This window comes from Balaenoptera physalus (assembly GCF_965194825.1).
Source record: "Balaenoptera physalus genome assembly, chromosome: 2".
NCBI lineage: Eukaryota > Metazoa > Chordata > Mammalia > Artiodactyla > Balaenopteridae > Balaenoptera > Balaenoptera physalus.
The window spans coordinates 107,187,382-107,206,774 of record NC_138883.1 but is presented as its reverse complement, the minus strand read 5'-3'; positions in this window follow the sequence as shown (position 1 = coordinate 107,206,774).

The window sequence follows — 19,393 nt, the reverse complement described above, 5'->3', positions numbered from 1 at the left end:
TCTTCTTTATTCATTCCTCTGTTGATGGACATTTAGGTTGCTTCCATGTCCTGGCTATTGTAAATAGTGCTGCAATGAACATTGGGGTACATGTATCCTTTCGAATTATGGTTTTCTCTGGATATATGCCCAGGAGGGGGATTGCTGGATCATATGGTAGCTCTGTTTTTAGTTTCTTTAAGGAACTTCCAGACTGTTCTCCATAGCGGCTGTACCAGTTTACATTACCACCAACAGTGTAGGAAGGTTCCCTTTTCTCCACACCCTCTCCAGCATTTATTGTTTTCAGATTTTTTGATGATGGCCATTCTGAACGGTGTGAGGTGATACTCATTGTAGTTTTGATTTGCATTTCTCTAATAATTAGTGATGTTGAGCATCTTTTCATGTGCTTTTTAACCATCTGTATGTCTTCCTTTGATGCACCTCCCAGAGTAATGAAAATAAAAACAAAAATAAACAAATGGGACCAAATTAAACTTAAAAGCTTTTGCACACCAAAGGAAACCATAAACAAAATGAAAAGACAACTTTCAGAATGGGAGAAAACATTTGAAAACAAAGCAACCAACAAGGGATTAATCTCCAAAATATACAAACAGCTCATGCAGCTCAATGTCAAAAAAACAAACAACCCAATCAAAAAATGGGCGGAAGGTCTAAGTAGACATTTCTGGCTATCCTTTTATAAAGAGAATTTCTTTCTGATTTTTTTTGTGTACATATATAACGATACAATCAGAGGAGATTTGGGGCCTTCCCTTTTGGTCCAGGGACTTACTGGCTTAATGTGTCACATTGAGACTCCTTTTAGAGGGTCACCAGAATAAATGAGAAGGATATTAGGCTTAAAAATACAAACAATTTTTTATGGTGATGTATGATGTAAGAGTGAACACATAAGTATGATTGATTGACCAGGATGGAGTAGAGAAGTGAGCTTGCTGGGCACGTCTGGTAGTAATCACAGTTATACCCTGATAAGCTCTTGACGAAACAAGTGCTTACCTTGGCAATGACCAGCTCTCTAGCTGTGCAGAGTGCTTGAGGGAGCACTGCCCATCCCGGGAGCTCCAGACACGAATACTTCATGTCCCCCTGGCAGGAAGGAGCTGCTCCTTACATTTAGGGGGCACGCCATTGGTCTAGCTGGGAACACAGCTGGATGGGTATAACTGTACAGGTGGCTTCTAGCTTCCTTGCTCCTACACCCAGCTCTCTGGGTCAAGGGTAGTAGAAGGCAACAATAAAATACGCTTGGGTTTTTATTGAAACTCTTGGTGTAAATGTGTGCTCTTTGTGTTAGGTCTAACCCACATAAACAAAAGCAAGACACATTGTAGTGGAACTGCAGAAGTTAGAGGATACAGAGAAAACCTTAAAAGGAGTGGATGGGAGGAGAAGAAGGAAAGAGGCAGGGGATAACTGGAGAAAGATTTAGGAAAAGGGGAGATTTTTTGGCTTGTTTTCTTGATTTTGTTTCTGAAGATGAGGCTATTTATGCTGAGGGGAAGAAACTGTTTTTAAAAGGGTTTAAGATAGAGGAGAAAATTCTCTCCAGAATCTCATCGATGGTCATGACTTCAGTGACCACTTAAGCTATTATTCCCAGTCCCCTCCTTCAAAATCCATATTCTCAACTACCTACCTGACTTTAGCCTTATCTGTAATATCTTAATTTCTTAAATGGAGAATCCATTAGTGTAGTTAATGAATAATTGGAAATTCATTAAAAAACCCCAATTCAGGAGGGAGGCAAGTTCTTTTAAAGGATGAGGTCCAGAGCATAGGGGACACAAAGTTTCGTCTTGGATAGAGAGGAGTGAATGCGGTATTGATGAATAAAGATAGAAGAGAACTAACATACAAAATACAACAAAAGATTGCATCTTTCTGTGGGAAGCAATATGCACCTCCTTTCACACGCTGGGCACCAGTGGGAATGCCTTTTTCTAACCTTGGCAGGTTGGGGGAGGGTGCTTCTCAGGTTTCCATGGAAGGAAATGTGACCGGGTCCCATGTCCCACCTATTGGTCAGTTGAATTTGGGGAAACTGGTCCTTTATAGCCATCTCTGGTAATTCATTGTGCTAAATGGTATGAAACCTCTTCTGAGCTGAGCCGAGAGAAGATGCTAGCAGGTGAGGCTTGCCTTGATGGACTGACTGACAGGGTCGTAATGCATGGGTGAGTCTACTTGGCCTAATGGACTAGGAACAAAGTGAGCAAATTAGAGTGGGGATCATCTGCTGAGAGTCAGGGAGTGTGGAACAGAGAGGGGCTGAGGATAGTGTGTCAAGGAAGTTGCTAAAAGAATTGCCTAATAGCATCAAGGTGCCAAGTGAAGTTCTTAACCCTTCTCTCCATATGTAAAAGGGAGATAAGGAATGATTTCCTGTTTCATTTTACCTAAAATATCACCACTTCTTTCACTCACTAGTACTACTGCAAAATGATTATGTGTCTGAATTTTCCCAGGGACTCATGCATTTCAAACAGCTGGCCTGTAATATCAGGGATTCAGGAACAGTCAATATTTGTACAGCCTTGTGTTACTTAAGGTTGCAAATCATTGCCTCTCAGTAGAATACAAGCAGTTTCCTAATCTCTGAACGGGCTTATTTTTTTCTGATTGCAGACTTTATCTTAGTCTTGTTGAGAAAGAAGCTAAAGTGGAAAGGCCCCCTTGACTTAGTGATTAAGAACACAGTTTCTGGAGAGAGACTCTCGAAGTGTGAATCCTGATTTCACTTGCAAGCCACTCAACTTCTTTGGGTCTCAGTTTCCTCATCCTACATAATGTGAATAATAATAGCATGGGCCCCTTTACATTGTTGTGGGAATAAAATGACATAATCTAGACAAAGTGCCTTGCCCAGTACCAGGATCTAGTAAACACTGAATGCATCCTGGCTGTATGTAACATGTGTATTATTAATGTTAAAAGATGCTGGGTAGTCTATGAATTAATAAAAAATAAATCAGAAGTTTAGAGCTTGAAATAAGAGATGCTTGAGATCATTTAAATGAGGATGGTAAATATCTAGCCTATTTTCCACCAGCAACACATGGCAGATATCACTAATCAATCCTGAAATTCTTTCCTGCGGAACTCAATTAGGAGTTCAGAATCCTCCAACATGATATTTTATGTGATTGCTACCAACTGATTAGAGTTGACCCTTAAAATGAAACCCATTTGCCACCCTTAGTTGTACTCAACAGGCGAGGAAGTGACCTTCCTAGTGTCACCCAGGTGTTTAGTGTCAGAGCCTGAACAAAAATAGAGCCTCTTCTTGCATTGTTGACTATAGCCATCACTGTATAATTTACAGCCTTATATAATACAAAATCTTAAAAGGATCTAAAAAACCTCTTTGAAGGAAAAGGGCAGTTGGAAGAAAATTTGGGGGCTGAAGGAAATGGGAAATGGGAAGTTATTATTGTCTATACTTGAACTCTTTTCAAGCTTCATCATTGGTTGCAGTTTGGATAATGGAAAAAATTAAGGTGACTGAAGAAACCATACATTCTGCACCATTTCAAGAAACTTTGTTTACTAATTCAACAAACATATATTTGGTAGAAATGAGATTGCATGGAGAAAGAGGTTCCTCTCTACCCTGGACAGAGAGAAAGAGAAAGAATTCCTACAAGAGAGATATGGACAAAACTGGGTACATCAGTAATGTTCATTTCAGTAAAGGCATGTACAGGGTACCATGCGGAACAAAGTGGTCAGTTCTACCCAGGGGAATGGGAATCGGGAAGACTGCTTGACCTGAAACTTCAAGGAAAAAATAACCTCATAACCAAGAGATCCTGGAAAATGTTAGCAACCGTTACTGGCAAGACAGAAGTTACATTTTTAGGTGATGAAATATTTGTGGACTTGAATTTACTTTGTTAAAAATTATTCCTAGTAGTCCGTGTGGTTTTGTTAAGGAGAGGCAATAGTGAATGCTGCTGCCTGCCGTAAGACTAATGTCACAAAGCAACGTTTGCCACACTCACATCTTCAGGAGCAGATTTTTTTGCATATTTGCCTGAGGGGCAAATACACTTCCTAGTCTAACAGACTCTCCTTGCGTGTCTGTAGGGCTGATGTCAAGAAGTTCACAATCTGACACAGCGTGGTGTCAGGGTTCACATAGGTTTGAACCCTGTAGGCTCAAACCTATGTGAACCCTGTAGGCTCAAACCAGCAAGACCAAACTGATGCTTTACCCTGTTTGACGTCATGGTCTTAAAATCAAATTTGCTTACCCTCATTCTTTCATTGTTAAACACTCCCTGGTTATCGTTCTGCTGTTTAGGTAAGGGAAGAAGATAAAGAGCCTCTATCCTGAAAATCCTGGTCTATAAACAAACTCATGGTGGCCGCAGACCAGCCATCCAGATGCCCTTGGTCAACTGGTGGACAATGAAACCTAGGGCCAAGTAGGTTATCCAACCTGTAAAGGCTAAAATTGTTGGACTGACTTCTAAAAGTGTTTTTCCATTCTCTTTGCCAGGGATAAGGGGAAATGCATTCATTTAGAGAGGTCGAGAAAATCAAGCTTGCCTAGAGCTTCATGGCTAATGAAAGGCTTTACCCCAATGTGGACCATGGCAAAATATCATTGACCCAAATCCTATGCTGAATCAACACCACTGAGGGATGCTGACCTAGCTTCCACGTGGCCTTTACTTTCTCCTTTTACATTTGGATTTAGGTTGCTGCAGATGCCAAGAGACGAAGGTTCCTTTGGGTCAAAGACTTGGTGTGAAATGTGCAATCACTCCATTAGGAGCCATTGACATGAAATTTGAGGCTGAGCCTGGGATGCCCTTGGATAGTATCAGATGTAGATTGGACTCTTTCAGAGGAAATTTAGCTAAGACAAATGTCAGTTTTACCCAGTGGTAGCTCTTAGTGCTTGAGACCACCATGGGGTGGGGGGCAAGATTGGAAGTTAAGATGGATTAGGAGGAATGGCGCATTTCAGGATACAGTATGAGGGAGGGGGCAGGAGTGGACGCAGGTGCATGGATACCGTGGGCAGGATAACAGTCTAGAGCCCCTTCAAATGTTGTTGAACACTTATTTGGAGGAACAGCCTGCCTCGGGGAAGAGCAATAAGGCAGGTCTGTCACCACCAAGAGCCTCTCCTCTCTGGTCTGGGCAACTCAGATGTGCATCCAAATTTGTAGGCCCCTCTCAGCAAAGCAAAACTCTAAGGCAGCCGAGGTATTTACTGCCGGTTGTTACCAGAGCACACCTCTTGGGGCTCTACATCCTACGTCAAGCAGTTTATAACGACATACAGTACAATGTTGCAGTAACTATAATGTTCTCCGCATCACTGCGTTTCTGGTGCGCATTCAGTACCTTGTATAGAGGGCTGCCCTGGGGGGACGACAATAGGCTGGCAATTCCTATTAGAGAGAACCAGTAGTGCCCGGGAAGAAAAGCCAGGATGCCTGCTCTGAGCCCGCACGCTGGCCCAGCTGCCAGAGAGGAGGGGTCTCTGAGGGGCCCTTTCATCCAGCTGAGCATGGGTGGGCAGGGCTGAGAGCTGAGTCCTGAGAACAGAAGAGCAGCCAGGAGGCTGAAGCAGCCAACTCTGGCTGTAGGGCTGGGCTTACCAAACGATGGTCCTATTGTGCTAAGTGTCCTGAAGTAGAACATCTTAAAACGTGATAAAATATAATTTTTAAAGAAATGTGAGTCTCAGTATTCAGAGCTTCTCGTATTAGTGACAAACTCTTCTGTGTTCCATTTTGGCCTTTGACCTCATGCCACTTTTCTATTTTCCTGACTCTCTCTCCTCTGTTTATTCAACATATTCATACAGCATCTAATTTGTTTAGGCACAGTTCTAGGCACTGGAGGTGAGACCAACTCTCCGCTCTCTTGGATACTATGTTCTAGTGGAGGAACAGACAAAAACAAAGACATAAGTATATACTGCATATATTATATTACACTATATCACATCACACCATATCGTATAATATCACACCACATCACATCATATCATATCATATACACATTTTTTAAAAAGGTGGTGCTGAGTCTCTCCTTCCCTGGGGAGGAGAGAAAGAGGGGTCAGAGAGGGGTGTCTCTTGCACATTGCACCTTCTCTGGCCTAGAGCATGAATTTCCTCCTATGGAGGAAAACTTGGGCTGGGGAATAAGTGTTCCCTTCAATAGGAGCAACACAGGAGGCAGGAAATGTGGGTGAGTCCCGCGACTGATACTTCTGCCCTAGGCAAGGGGCGCCGCCGTGTTCATATTCCCCGAGGCTGACTTGACGGGTGCTGGAGAGTCCATCTCTTGAGTGTGGTTGGGTGGCAGAGAACCATGCCAGCAGGCAGGGCCAGCTCACGCTCTGGGCTTCCCATCCCGCTCTGACTGCTTCTTTATCTGTTCACCTGGATACCAGTTGTAGCAAGGTGGTGGAGCTTCTCTGCCGTCAGGGATGACATTGTGCTGGACAGCAGAGCCATCCTTATGGTTAGTGAAATGACAATGATCCTGGCCCTGTGCACAGCCAGAGGGACTTCATCCCTGGTGACCTGGCTGGTGATGACGGGGGGGATTCGGGGGCAGCGGGCCAGAGAGAGAGGGTGAGGGGTGCGAGCAAGTCTAGGTGTTGGCACACAGTAAAGGGCATGGGGAGTGACTACTAGTGGGTGTGCAGTTACTTTTTTGGGATGAGAAAATGGTCTGGAATTAGAGAGGGCTGTTGGTTGGATGTACTAAAAACCATCCATAAAGGGTGAATTTCATGGTGTGTGAACTATATCTTATTTTTTTTACATTTTATTTTATTTATTTATTTTGAAAAATTTTATTGGAGTATAGTTGATGTACGATTTTGTGTTAGTTTCAGGTGTACAGCAAAGAGATTCAGTTATACATATAGTGTGACTGTTTCTTAATTAACAAAAACAACTTCACATTCAGTAGAAAGAGGGGAGGAGACTTGGTCTCCTGACTTCAGCTTTTATATTCTTCCCATCACGCCGCAGCCACCTCTTAATTATATTATTACGTTACCTTATTTTCCGTCAAAGGAAAACATCATAAATTCAAAACCATCTGACCAATTCTGCCCCAGGGTTTCCAGGGACTTTTGGTTCCACTTTTGCTATAAGCAAAGTCATTTAATCCCAGTTCAGGCAAAAATAAAAGCAGTGCACTAACAGGAAGTCACGGCCAACACCTGTACACGACAGCACAAGCATGAATTACCATAAGAACAGCACGTTTCTGAATCACTGGTGTGATGAGTAAGTGGAAAAAAGGCAAACGGGGTCACAGTATTGCTGGAGGTGAGGGCTGGATTACGTTTCCCAAACTGTTGAATTCTGGAGAGGCCTGGGGTGGGGCTACAATTAAAATCAGTAACCCCGTATTCTAAACACAAACTGACAGCACCGGCTTGACAGGAGACAGAAAGGCAGCACACTGTGCAGAAGGTGAAAGCTTTTTGGGGAGAATGAAAGGGTCTTCCCACTGCTTCCTACAACCATAGTAACACCTAGAATCCAGCGGGGGTGGGGAGCCTCACAACCGTCACCCCTCGACTTACTCGGAGATTCAGCAAAGGAATATCCCGCTTATGCCACTTACACCTGTAAGACCTAAGGGATGTCACATGCCCTTCCTGAGCCTCAGTTTCCTTATCTGTAGAGTGGGGATATTAATAGTTCATCCCTGGTAAGGTTGATATGAGGGTTAAATGAGATACCGTCTGTGCACCCTGCCCGCACACAGTAAGATGTCAAAAATAAGGTAGCTCTTCTTGGCTAGGAGGTAGCTGGGGAGGTATTGTGGCCTGATTTAACAGACAGAGAAACTGCAGCCAGAAAGAGTGATTCACGGCTTTTCAGAGACAGAACTGAATAAATTCCTGTTTTATGGCCTAGCCTAACAAGACTGCTGATGTTATCTTAAAGATAATATACGAAAAATGTATAACAGAAGCAAAGCAGAACATGGAGCCTCCCAGAGCCACTCCCCAGAGAACTCATGTTGCAAACTGTCTCCTGCCTTGTCTTTTGAAATCGCAAGGCAGCTCAAGATGTACTACCCAGAAGGCTCACAAATCAAGTTAGTTCCTCTCTCCTTTCAGGAGAAATTCTAGGCTCCCTTCTGGGACGTTTGAGGCCCTTCAGAGATGGGCCCAATTCCACTGCCTGGCCTTTCCTCGGGCTGCTCCTTCCCTGGGTCAGCTCTTGGTGTTTCCGTGCCATGTGGGTTACCCTACATGCCTTAGCACCGGCCAGGGCCTCTGCCCAGATCACCCCTTCATCTCCTGCTCACCCGTGAAGGTCCATTTTGAATGCTGCTGCCCCGAGAAGCTTCTTCACTCACTGGGGTCTCATCGGTTCCTCCAACTCCCGTGCCCACATGGCTTCGACGCATCAGTGACTCCTTACACCCAAGGACTAAGGGCCTGAAACCCCTGGGATGGGATAGGATGGGAGAATTTTGCTGTTAAATAACTTAAGGCCTTAAGTGAAACGTAGAATTGGAGACACTGAGGTCACAGATCTATATGACACCCTTATTTTAATTTTTATGGTTAACTAACCAAAATAACAAGAACAAATATCATTACTAAACCATCGGTAATATTTTTGCACACATTAAGCAATAATTCCTTAGAAATGTTTCAGAATCTACCTCTACTGCAGTTTCAGCGAGAAGCTTGTGTATGCATTTACTTTACATGCATGCCTAGAGGTATTTTGTTTTTCTCGTCTGATTTTATGACTTGAAACTGGTGATTCTTGTCATCCACCAGAAGAAATCCACTTAAATGCCTGCTTTAACTCTCTTCCTTCTCACGAATGGGGGAATGTGGTTTAAATGCTAGGGTTTACTTTCCTTGTCATTCTTAATCTCTCCCCAGGATGCATTGTAAATACCTTTACTCCTGACCTGCCATATGGACCTTACTTCTTTTTTTCTCCAGCAACCTTTTTTCCCCCTAATTATATCCAAAGGAGTGACATGTGATATTCTGGGTGCTGAGAAAGTGTGTAGAAGCAAATAATGCAAGTACCAAAATTTGGCAAAAGGAGAACGTGTCACTAGGATGTAATTACTTTAACTATCTTAATTGGGGGCAAGATATAGATTTCCTAATAAAAGTTCATCCAGTGGATGAATGAATGAATAAATTTGTAAAGATAGAGGCAGGACGAATAAAGTGCAGGGTGAACTTAGGCTTGAAGAACTAGAATAATGACTGTTTTTATTTGGTTCAGAGCAGGAAGAACTACAAAGGCATGAGCCTATTGTTTGGGGTAGATGATGTCATGTTTATAGATGACAAAGAGAAAATGCAGCTGTTTTTTAACTTTGCCATTGTATCAAGGTTAATGATCGACACAGTGAAAAACATGGAGACCAGGAAATGGAAGCCCAAGATAGGGGAAGGAATGGGGGAAAAAAACCCTAACTGTTTTGAATAAGTTCATATTCCTGGTTCAGGCAAACTGTGCGTAAATAGACTAGAATGCCTGTCAGTCATCTCTGAGGAATTATGGAAAACAGGAAAGTACTAAAAGACTGAAGGTAAGAAAACAGTGCCCTAATTGTCAAAAAAGGAAAGAAGGTGGAATCTAGAAACTCTCTAGGTAATTGTTAAATGAATGTTTTGTGAATTCTCGGTAGAAATTCACCAAGAGACAGCAGTGGCTCGCTGTAAATCATGCCCAGTGATCATTTCCCCTTTCAGAAGAACTATTGGCCAGTCAGATTGGGGGTGTGCAACAGGTATGGTGTATCTGGATTGTAAGGAGGCATTCAATGGACAAGGTGAAGAAATGCTGATTGAGTTATGAGAGAGTTAATCTGTGACTTTTTTGAAAGATGGAACCTAAGGCATTATTGATTGAAGAATGAGTGACAGACTGGAAGAAGGTTTCTAAATACACTCTGTAGAGCTTTGATCTTGAACAGTCATGTTCAATGTTCATATCAATGACTCGGGTGCACACAGTATGTCTTATCAAATTTGAGGTTTATATAAAGATAAATGATAGTGAGTTTGACGGTAGAATTAGGACCCAAAATAATTTCAGCAAGGTGGGACAGCAGCCTGATGTCAACAAGGTGGAATGTCATGGATGGAAATGTAAAGTTTTGCATTGATTGATGAGTGGCTCTGTGAGAGCCAACAGTACGTTCTGGATACCAGAAAACTGAATTCAAGCCTTGGAATCTTGTTGGAAGTATTTGTATCCAATAACCAGAAAATAATTGATAGTATATTTTTTAAAAATAGGAGTATGGTGTTTGGATGAAAAATATTCCATCCTTCGTTTGCAGGGCAAACAACGTCTGGAGCACAGGGTTCAGTTTTGGGTGCTGACAGTTAAAAGGGACTTCGATACACTGGAGGATATCCCAGAACAGACACTGGGATGTCCTGGGGCCCTGAAAACACCCTCCGAGGGAATACTGAAGGTCCCGGGAATGCTTAGCTTCTAAAGGAGAAGACCTATGGGAAAATGAAGAGTCATTTTCATAAATCTAGGTAAGAAGGTCAGGACTACAGATGAGTGAGAACGTTGGTGTGGTCTTTCTGATGGTGAGAGTTGTCTGGCAGTGGAAAGAGGTAGTCAGCTCCCTGTCACTGGAGCTATCAGATCAACAAGGCTGAAGAACCCCTTACAGATGATGTGGCAAAGTGATTTCCTGGACTGAATAGGGGTTGTGCTCTGTGGCCTCTAAGGGGCGCCAGGGCCAGGCTCTATAGCCAGGGGGTCCTCTCCCACGCAGGCTGAGCGGGCCCCAGCCATGGGGGAGGAAGTCAGCAGAGAAGGCTGGGAAGACAGACTTCTTGGGCTCCAGGCCCTCTCCTCCCTGTAGGTGCTGTCCCGCCCTGGGTGTGCCTCTTAGTTCCCACGGATTTCTGGGGTGCTGACAGTTTTGTTCACCGTGTATTTCTTGTCCCTTTAGCTGTCTTCTTTGGCTATCGGGAGTCCAGTGGAGGTGGGACCAGAGCAAAAGTGAATGGGAGGAGGAGGTCATGGGGATGGCCTGGGTCATCTTATGGGTGGAATGGATGGGACGCGCAGGTGCTGGCCTAAAGGAGCAGTAGTGTGACAGCCATCGGCAGGGGGTGACTGCTGACCATGGGCTGGCAGCGCCTGATCTGTGTTGCCGTGTGAGGGTGATGGTAATGGAAAGAATGAGACTTGAGGGAATTGCAAGGTCTCCTTGACAGCCAGACAAGAAAAATGAGATAATCCCCAGGAGTGGGAACAGTGATGAGTGCTCACGAGCTTTAAAGTCAGAGAGCCTCAGGGTGGAATCTTGGCACTGCCACTAGTCAACTGTGTGTCCCTGGGCAAGTCATTTAACTCCTTGAGCCTCTCTTCCCTCCTAGTCTGAAGGGCAGAGTAATACCAACTCCCGTGTTGTTGGGACAGTAGTGGATTCTCAGGTGCCTGATGGGAAGCATGTGCCTGGCACAAAGGGAGTCTTGAAAGGAAGTTCATCTGGGCTCTTCTCCTTTCCCTGGCTTCTTTGTTCTCCTTTTTTTTCTTTTCCATTTACTTTTCTTAACAACGATAGGCTGGCCGAAGGCAGATGCAGTGTCCCGTTTCTAAGGAGGGTTGGGGCAAACACTCCTGTGAAAACCTGACAAAGAGGGTGGGTCCAGGGTTGACAGCTCCATGGCTGGCAGGTCAAGGCCACCAGTTGTCCTTCCAGGGCCGTTACTCCAATAAAATATTCCCTTGTGCAAAAGATGAAATACCATCTCCAGCAACATGGTGGTTGTACCTAACAACCCCCCTACCCCTCAAGGAAACCACCTGGAGCTCCAGGGGTGTTAGTTCAAATGAGATGTGTCTTTCTTTCCTATTCACATGGCAAGTCATGCTTAGACACTAGCCATCTTCCTTGTGGCGACAACCATTTAGGCCAAATCTCTTGCTCTTCCCATGTCCCCTTTCTTTTCAAACTACCCCCATATCCCTCGCCCATCAGACATCTAGGCAACTACTCCGCTCTCCTCCACTCATGAACATTCTCCATTTATATTTTTAGTAGTATCTTGGAAAAATGCACCCATCTTTTGAAGAAACAAAACCTGAAATCCAAATGTACACATGGGGTATCCCTCCAAGCATGAGGGAACACACCACAACAGCACTGGTGTGTGCTGCATTAATGATGGAAAGCTTCCTTTTCACCCTATACAAGCCTTAGGTCTTCCATTTTGGGGGCAATCATAGAGCAAGACTACTTGTACATGAAGTCATAAAATTGCCCCCCAAAATGAGCAGGACATGGCAAGCTATGAAGAAACAATTGAGAAAAGTAAAGAGAGAAGCTAACTGGATTCTAGGCAGTTTGGGGGTTTCTGGGGACCAGAGTGTAGCCACAGTCTAACCCTGGGGAACACTAAAACATCAAAAAGCCTGGCCCTGAGTGTCTGATGGTGAGCTTGGGGACTGGCTGAGGGTAGACCCTGAAATGCTGGTGGGTGGACGTGGGTACGTTGTATATCACTGTTTGACCACCTTCTCTACAAGCCACAGGTTTGATCATTGGCATGTCAGCTGTTAGACAGTTTTTTATTGGTGGTGTTGTTTTTTGGTCTTTTGTAACACATACTTCTCCAACAGATTTTTTTTTTTCTTTAAAGGAATGGGTTTTGAAGAGAAAAAAACGTGTGTCAGAAAAGTATAGAATAGAAAATAAATACAAATGTAAGCTGTTTTGTTAATTGCTTTATGATCACAGCAAATTAGTACAGAGAATGCCCTGTACAAAGCAACACAATAGGGACTTCCCTGGTGGTCCAGTTGTAAAGAATCTGCCTTCCAATGCAGGGGACACAGGTTCGATCACTGGTCGGGGAACTAAGATCCCACATGCCATGGGGCAACTAAGCTCATGCGCCATAACTCCTGAGCCCGTGCACCTCAACCAGAGAGCCCGTGTGCCGCAAACTACAGAGCCCACATGCCCTGGAGCCTGCGCGCCACAACTAGAGAGAGAAAACCCACACGCCACAACTAGAGAGAAGCCTGTGCACCACAACGAAAGATCCCGCATGCCTCAACGAAGATCCTGTGTGCCGCAACTAAGACCCAATGCAGCCAAATAAACTTAAAAAAACAAACAAAAAAAAACAAACCACAATAAAGGTTCAAGGATAGAGCTGTTCTCTTAGGCAAAGCTGTAGATTTCAGTCTCTGGTATTTGGAATTTAGGCTGCAGTCCTTGTGTTTGGATGGATCACTGGGTGTGTGGCACAGTCCATGCTTTTAACCAGATTTGAACAGAAGAATGGCCACGTGGCACAGGTAGAAGTAGATGAAGTGTTGATTTCATGTGTCACATAACTACCTCCCCATGATGCAGTGCCAGGTGGGGTTGTACTTACTGTCAAACTCTTTCTTGATATCACACTTTTTCCTCTAACCTTCCAACACAAGCTCAGTGACCCTCCTACCAACATGTCTCCTTAAATTGTTGAAAATGTACCTCTTTAGAGAAGGAACTCTTGGTCCCCCAGGTATGCCCTGTCTTCTCATGAGCTCAGCTTCCCGAGAGAACCCCAGTTTCCTTCCAACACAGTCCCTGTTTTTTGTTGAGCTAGTTGGAGAGGGTTTCTGTTCTTTTTGTCTGAAGGAAGGGGAGTCTGAACAAAGTGGAAGGTGCCCAGTTGCTTCCTGAGCCTGGGGCAGTGAGAAGATGCCTGTGGGTAGGAGGGAAAATTGGCTTCACTGAGGCAGCACTAGAAAGGCCTTTGAAATAGTTGAGGTGTGGACAGAGGTGGAATTTCTTTATTAATTCCAAGTTTGGTCATCGTTCCTTTGTTCCATGATTAGAAAATGTAGGTTGACCCTTTAACCACAGGGCTTCATAACCATCGTTGGAAACACTTTGCATTTTATTCTCATGTTTACCATGTCTCAGCTCAGCCGAGAGAAAACAGAGCCCTTCGGTGACATTAATATTCACATGGTCAGAGAGACACATGAATAATGTTTGGCTCTAGGAGAGAATGTACAATAATGATGAGAGAGATGTGAGTAAATTATTCTGACAGTGACTTAGTCATTCTGCTGCCCCACATGAATCACTTGTAGAGGCCAAACAAGTATTAATACAGAGATGTGTCCCAAACAGAGGGACAAATTTGACATTCTGTAATAGCTCTCTCTGTCATTTATGGTCCAAAACAGATGAGCTTTGGAACATGTTATTTTATTGCTGAAATCAATCAAGGCTGGCCTCAGGCCAGTGCTTAGAATAGCTGTTGCGACTGTCTGGCAGATGGAGAGATTGCTGCCCCAGGCCTCCTGGGCTTGCCCTTCTGTTGGCCCAGACTCAAAGCCGGCCCCCAACCCCCCACCTTCCGCTCCAGTCCACAGTGGTTGCATCCCCTCCCCACATTTACTGAGGGGTCCAGCGCAGACCCAGCATGACCACACCTTGGCGTGATGTAGCTTGGCTCCTCTCTTTCTCAAAAACTAAACCAAACCAAACAAACCATGATTTTTCCACACTCCACAGCACAGCCTGAGTCATAAAAGCCACTGATCATTTCAAGAATTTTCTCTCGCCTGTGGGAAAGGATTTCATGCTTGGCTACGTGGTGATGTCTACTGCTGCCCTTACTATGGGACACAGGGAGCCTCCCAGGACTCTGATGTCGTGCTAAGAGCACTGACCGCCGAGGAGGCTGAAATTTCAGGTTCTCACTGTAGTTGTGCCACTAATGGGCTGTGTGAGCCGGGCAAGACCCTGCGATTCTCTGGGCCTGGTTCCTCCAACTGTATTGGGCTCAGCTTGGGCCGGGATCGGGGTCCTGCAGAGATGCTTCGGGGGCTCTGCAAACTCTTGAGTCAAATTTCATTAAAAAATGAAAGTGCCTTTAAACAGTAATAAAAGACAGAATAATCAAACAGATTTATTGTAATTTTAACCATAGGAGGTATGAGCACATTAATTTATAGTTCCATGTGAACTTCTTCTGTGGCCTTGGAAAAATCTTGTTGGAATATCTCCGCTGTGCATATATATATATTTTTTAAAATTTAATTAATTTATTTATTTTTGGCTGTGTTGGGTCTTTGTTGCTGCAGGCGGGCTTTCTCTAGTTGCTGCTAGCGGGGGGCTACTCTTCCTTGTGGTGCACGGGCTTCCCATTGCGGTGGCTTCTCTTGTTGCGGAGCATGGGCTCTAGGCGCGTGGGGTTCAGTAGCTGTGGTGTGCGGGCTCAGTAGTTGTAGCTCGTGCACTCTAGAGCGCAGGCTCAGTAGTTGTGGTGCACAGGCTTAGTTGCTCTGCGTCATGTGGGATCTTCCCGGACCAGGACTCGAACCCGTGTCCCCTGCATTGGCAGGCGGATTCTTAACCACTGCGCCACCAGGGAAGTCCCCTCGGCTGTGCATATATTGAAATCTCTTGTCGATGTATATTGACCTGGAAGGTTGCCACTCCTCACTGGTCTTGTGTGAAAGTTAAGGCTATGCATGTGTCTTAGAACAGCCCCATGGACCACGCTGGATTCAAGGCTGGGCCAAGCTCACAGGCATCATTACAGAGTAATTCTCACTTGTGGGATAACTAGTGAATTGCAAACATGTGGCAATGGGAAAATATTATGTTATAGATAATTTAAGCAATGATTGTGCTTTCTGGGTGCTTTTTGCTATATAGGTATATATGTCTTCAAGCTTTAGGGACAGTTTTCTCAAAGGGTCTCCCAAGATTGCCAGAAGAGCTGTTAAAAGCCTGGGACCATTAACAGTGTGCAGCAGGGTTTCCTTGATACTGAGCAACCCAAACAACAAGTTACTGAAGATGATAGAAAATGTAACTGTCATCTAATGTCCTAATTTCAACACAGTCTCCTGTTCATACATTTTTGGGTTATAATGAGCAAAGGTTATACACTTGCACTGAAATTTTTTATATTAATGAAATAGGATACATTTCTGTTTCACAAATATCAGTATCTAGGGTAAGATTTAGTTTGAAAGAAGAGAGGTGTTTCCTACTGGAAATGTTTGCAGTCCCCTGGGGTGATGACCCTTCCTATTTCTACGCCATTCCAGCTGCAGCCACCCTTGTATGAGGGGTACACCTATTTGGTGTGATTTGAGGCCACCAGAAAGGTCCTTGCTATTGATGTGGTTTTCTTTACCAAGAGGTAAAGCCTTTCTTTTCTCTGATGAGGCTGAATAGTTATCATGCCATGCTTCTGGAAGGAATGTCCAGAGAAGTAGAAATTCACATGAGGTTGAAAAGACTGACATTAGGACCTTCCCAGAGAGTAGGTTTTGGCTGCTGTGGAATCTCCCAGCTATATAAATGGGGTAAAAAGGGAGAATTTCAAGGACAGTGGAAACTGGAGTTTTCTGATTTCCCCAGTGGTTTTGACAAGAGAATTTTTGTTCTAACTCTAGAGAAAATAATTTTCTGATGATTGGGGTGGGGGGCTCAGTATTCATAAAGTACCAACTATGAACTCACTGTGGTAGGAGACATTCTTACCTGTGTGATCTCTTTAATCCTCACAACAACAACTTTGCAAGGTAGTTACTATTACTTCCAAATTACAGGTGAGGAAATTGAGATGTTGAGAGAGCAAATAATTTGCTCCAAGGGGTGTGCCTAGTAAAACGCAAAACGGGACTGAAAAGCCTGGTGTTTCCTTCACGTTCCACGTCAGGGCAGAGGCTAGAGCCTGTAGCCTTTCTTCCCTTTGCTATAAATAGGAGGGGAATGTGCTTCCATGACACTGGAGATTTGTGAACACGGCCAAGATGGTAGCCACCAGATGAAGCTGGAGGGCAGCTGGGGATGCACTGTAGGAATGAACATGTTGGTACTGGGGTTTGGCCTTTTCAGGGAATCCCACGGCAATCTGAGTTGAGTCATTTCTCCTGGTTTCAGCTGGAAGAAGTATAGATTAAGCTCCCGGCAAGGGAGAACTGAGGGAGAAAGCAGGATGAGTGTGAGTCTCTGAACTTATCCTCGTGGGACTTTATATTTGTTACTGATTGATAAGTCATAACAAGTCTTTCTTGCCTCCAGCTGATTCTAGTTACTGATTTAACCAGGGCATGGTAATGTGGCCGCTATTCTGTGCACGAGGCTTTTAAAGATGTCACTTTCATCCACTGGCCCGGAGCTCCTAGTGGGCAAAGGCTGTCCCATTCAGCACCCTCCCCACCCAAGCCCCTGGCACACCAGCTCTCAAGCTCAGTGACCCCCTGCAGAGATGGGGCCCAGAAAAATGCACTGGAAAACAAAATCTCCACTGCTAATTTTGTTGTCATGTAATCAGGGTTGAGACTCACTCACCTAGTAACTAATAGGTGGTCAATTTATTTTTCTTGAGCAATTTAGTAAATGAAGATTGAAGGTCGCGGTGAGCTTGGAAATGCGCCACAGATCTCCTGCCAGCAGGGGGATAATTAACTGACGGCCCCAGCTGCAGCCTGTTTGAATCCACCATGGTGTTTGCACAAGGCCAAGCTTCCTGTGGGCTGCTTCCAGCCAAGGACAGAACATGGTGGGGATATTCATGCAGTCCCGTTGCTTTGAGATGCATGGCTCCTCTAATGGGCAGCTTTGGCTTGAGGACACCCTACCTGTCTGTTACAGAGTGAATTGTGTCCCCCCAAATTCATGTGTTGAAGTCCTAACCCCAGTACCTCAGAATGTGACTTGTTAAGAGGTAATTAAATTAAAATGAGATCATGATGGTGGGCCCTAACCCAATATGACTGGTGTTCTTATCAGAAGAGGAGATTAGGGTACAGGACTATACAGAGGGAAGATGAAGTGCAGACACAGGGAGAGGACAGCCATCTACAAGCCAAGAAGACAGCCCTCGGAATAAAACCAATCCTGCCAACACCCTGATCTCAGACTTGTAGCCTCCAGAACTGTGGGGAAATTTCCATTCTTTAAGCCACCCGGTCCACAGTCTTTTGTTCTGGCAGCCCTAGGAAAATGATTTCAGTCTATCTAAAACATTCTCAGAATGGTGCTGTAGGTTTGAGACCCTTCCTCCCCAGCCTTCCTGTATTCCCCTCTCCCTTCACAGCTGACAGACCTGCTTTGGGTCCTGGAGGTTCTCTCCACCTCCCCCAGTTCCCCCTGCTCCTTTTCCCTCACAGGTGTTTCCCTCCCCTCTTGGCATCTGCTTCTCAGAGGACCCAAACTATCACAAGTGTGTAGAAAAAAAATTATTTGGGAATGTAATACATTCCTGAGATTATTTTATTTTATACTTTTTACTATTTATTTATTTGGTTGCACCGGGTCTTAGTTGCAGCAGGTGGGCTCCTTAGTTGCGGCTCCAGGGCTCCTTAGTTGCAGCTCACCAGCTCCTTAGTTGCAGCACATGGGTTCCTTAGTTGTGGCATGTGAATTCTTAGTTGCGGCATGCATGTGGAATCTAGTTCCCTGACCAGGGATCGAACCTGGGCCCCCTGCATTGGGAACGTGGAGTATTATCCACTGTGCCACCAGAGAAGTCCCCCTGAGATTATTTTAAACTAAGTTCTAATAGTAGGTGACAGTGCAAATTTATTTTGCACATCAGTCCTACTTGCCAGTATATACAGGTTTTATGCCCTGACCATGTGTCCTGCCCTGGTCCTCGGGCGCCACAGCTGTTATGGGGCTGCCTACCTCTGCTTGGGAAGGGAGGGAAGGGAAATGACCCCCCATCTGGTAGGACTGTAGCATGCCAGAGCTGGAAAGGACCTCAGAGATGATCACTCAAGTCCTGTCCCTCACCTCACACCTGGAGAGACCGAGCATCCAAATGGTTAAGTGTCCCGTTGACTCACCAGGGTCACAGAGCTGACAAATGGCTCTTAATGATGTTTCCAGGAATGTGTTTCTTAGAAGTAAATAGAGATTGTTATTTAAAGTGACATGTTTGGCTTCCCTATGAGTTACTAGTCACTTCTACTGGTTACCTGTGGTCCTGTTAATGAAATACTGGCTTTCTAGTCACACACGCGATTAGAAGGAAAGATGCCTTTCTCCCTTTCATCAACACAAGCTGTTTCTAGGCACAAGCTTCTGATAGCATTTAAGACTGTGTTGATTTTTTATGAGCTGTCACAGAGGATAAAGCCTGGCTCAGTAACTGAAGCCATAACCTGCCCACACAGAATAGCAAGGCCTGCCTTGGTCTGGCAGCAAACTGGACAGGGTCTGCCTCTTCCTCCATTTGTCCCCAGCAGATTTCACGTATCGCCAGCAAGCTGGCTGAGCCTGCCCTCATCAGCTTGCGGTGGAAGAGCCTGAGTGCGGGGCTAGAGATATTAGGCAGAGGCTTAGCTTGAATCCAAGGCCTCCCACCATTCTTCTTTCTTCAAAATCAAGTGAATGGCTTGTG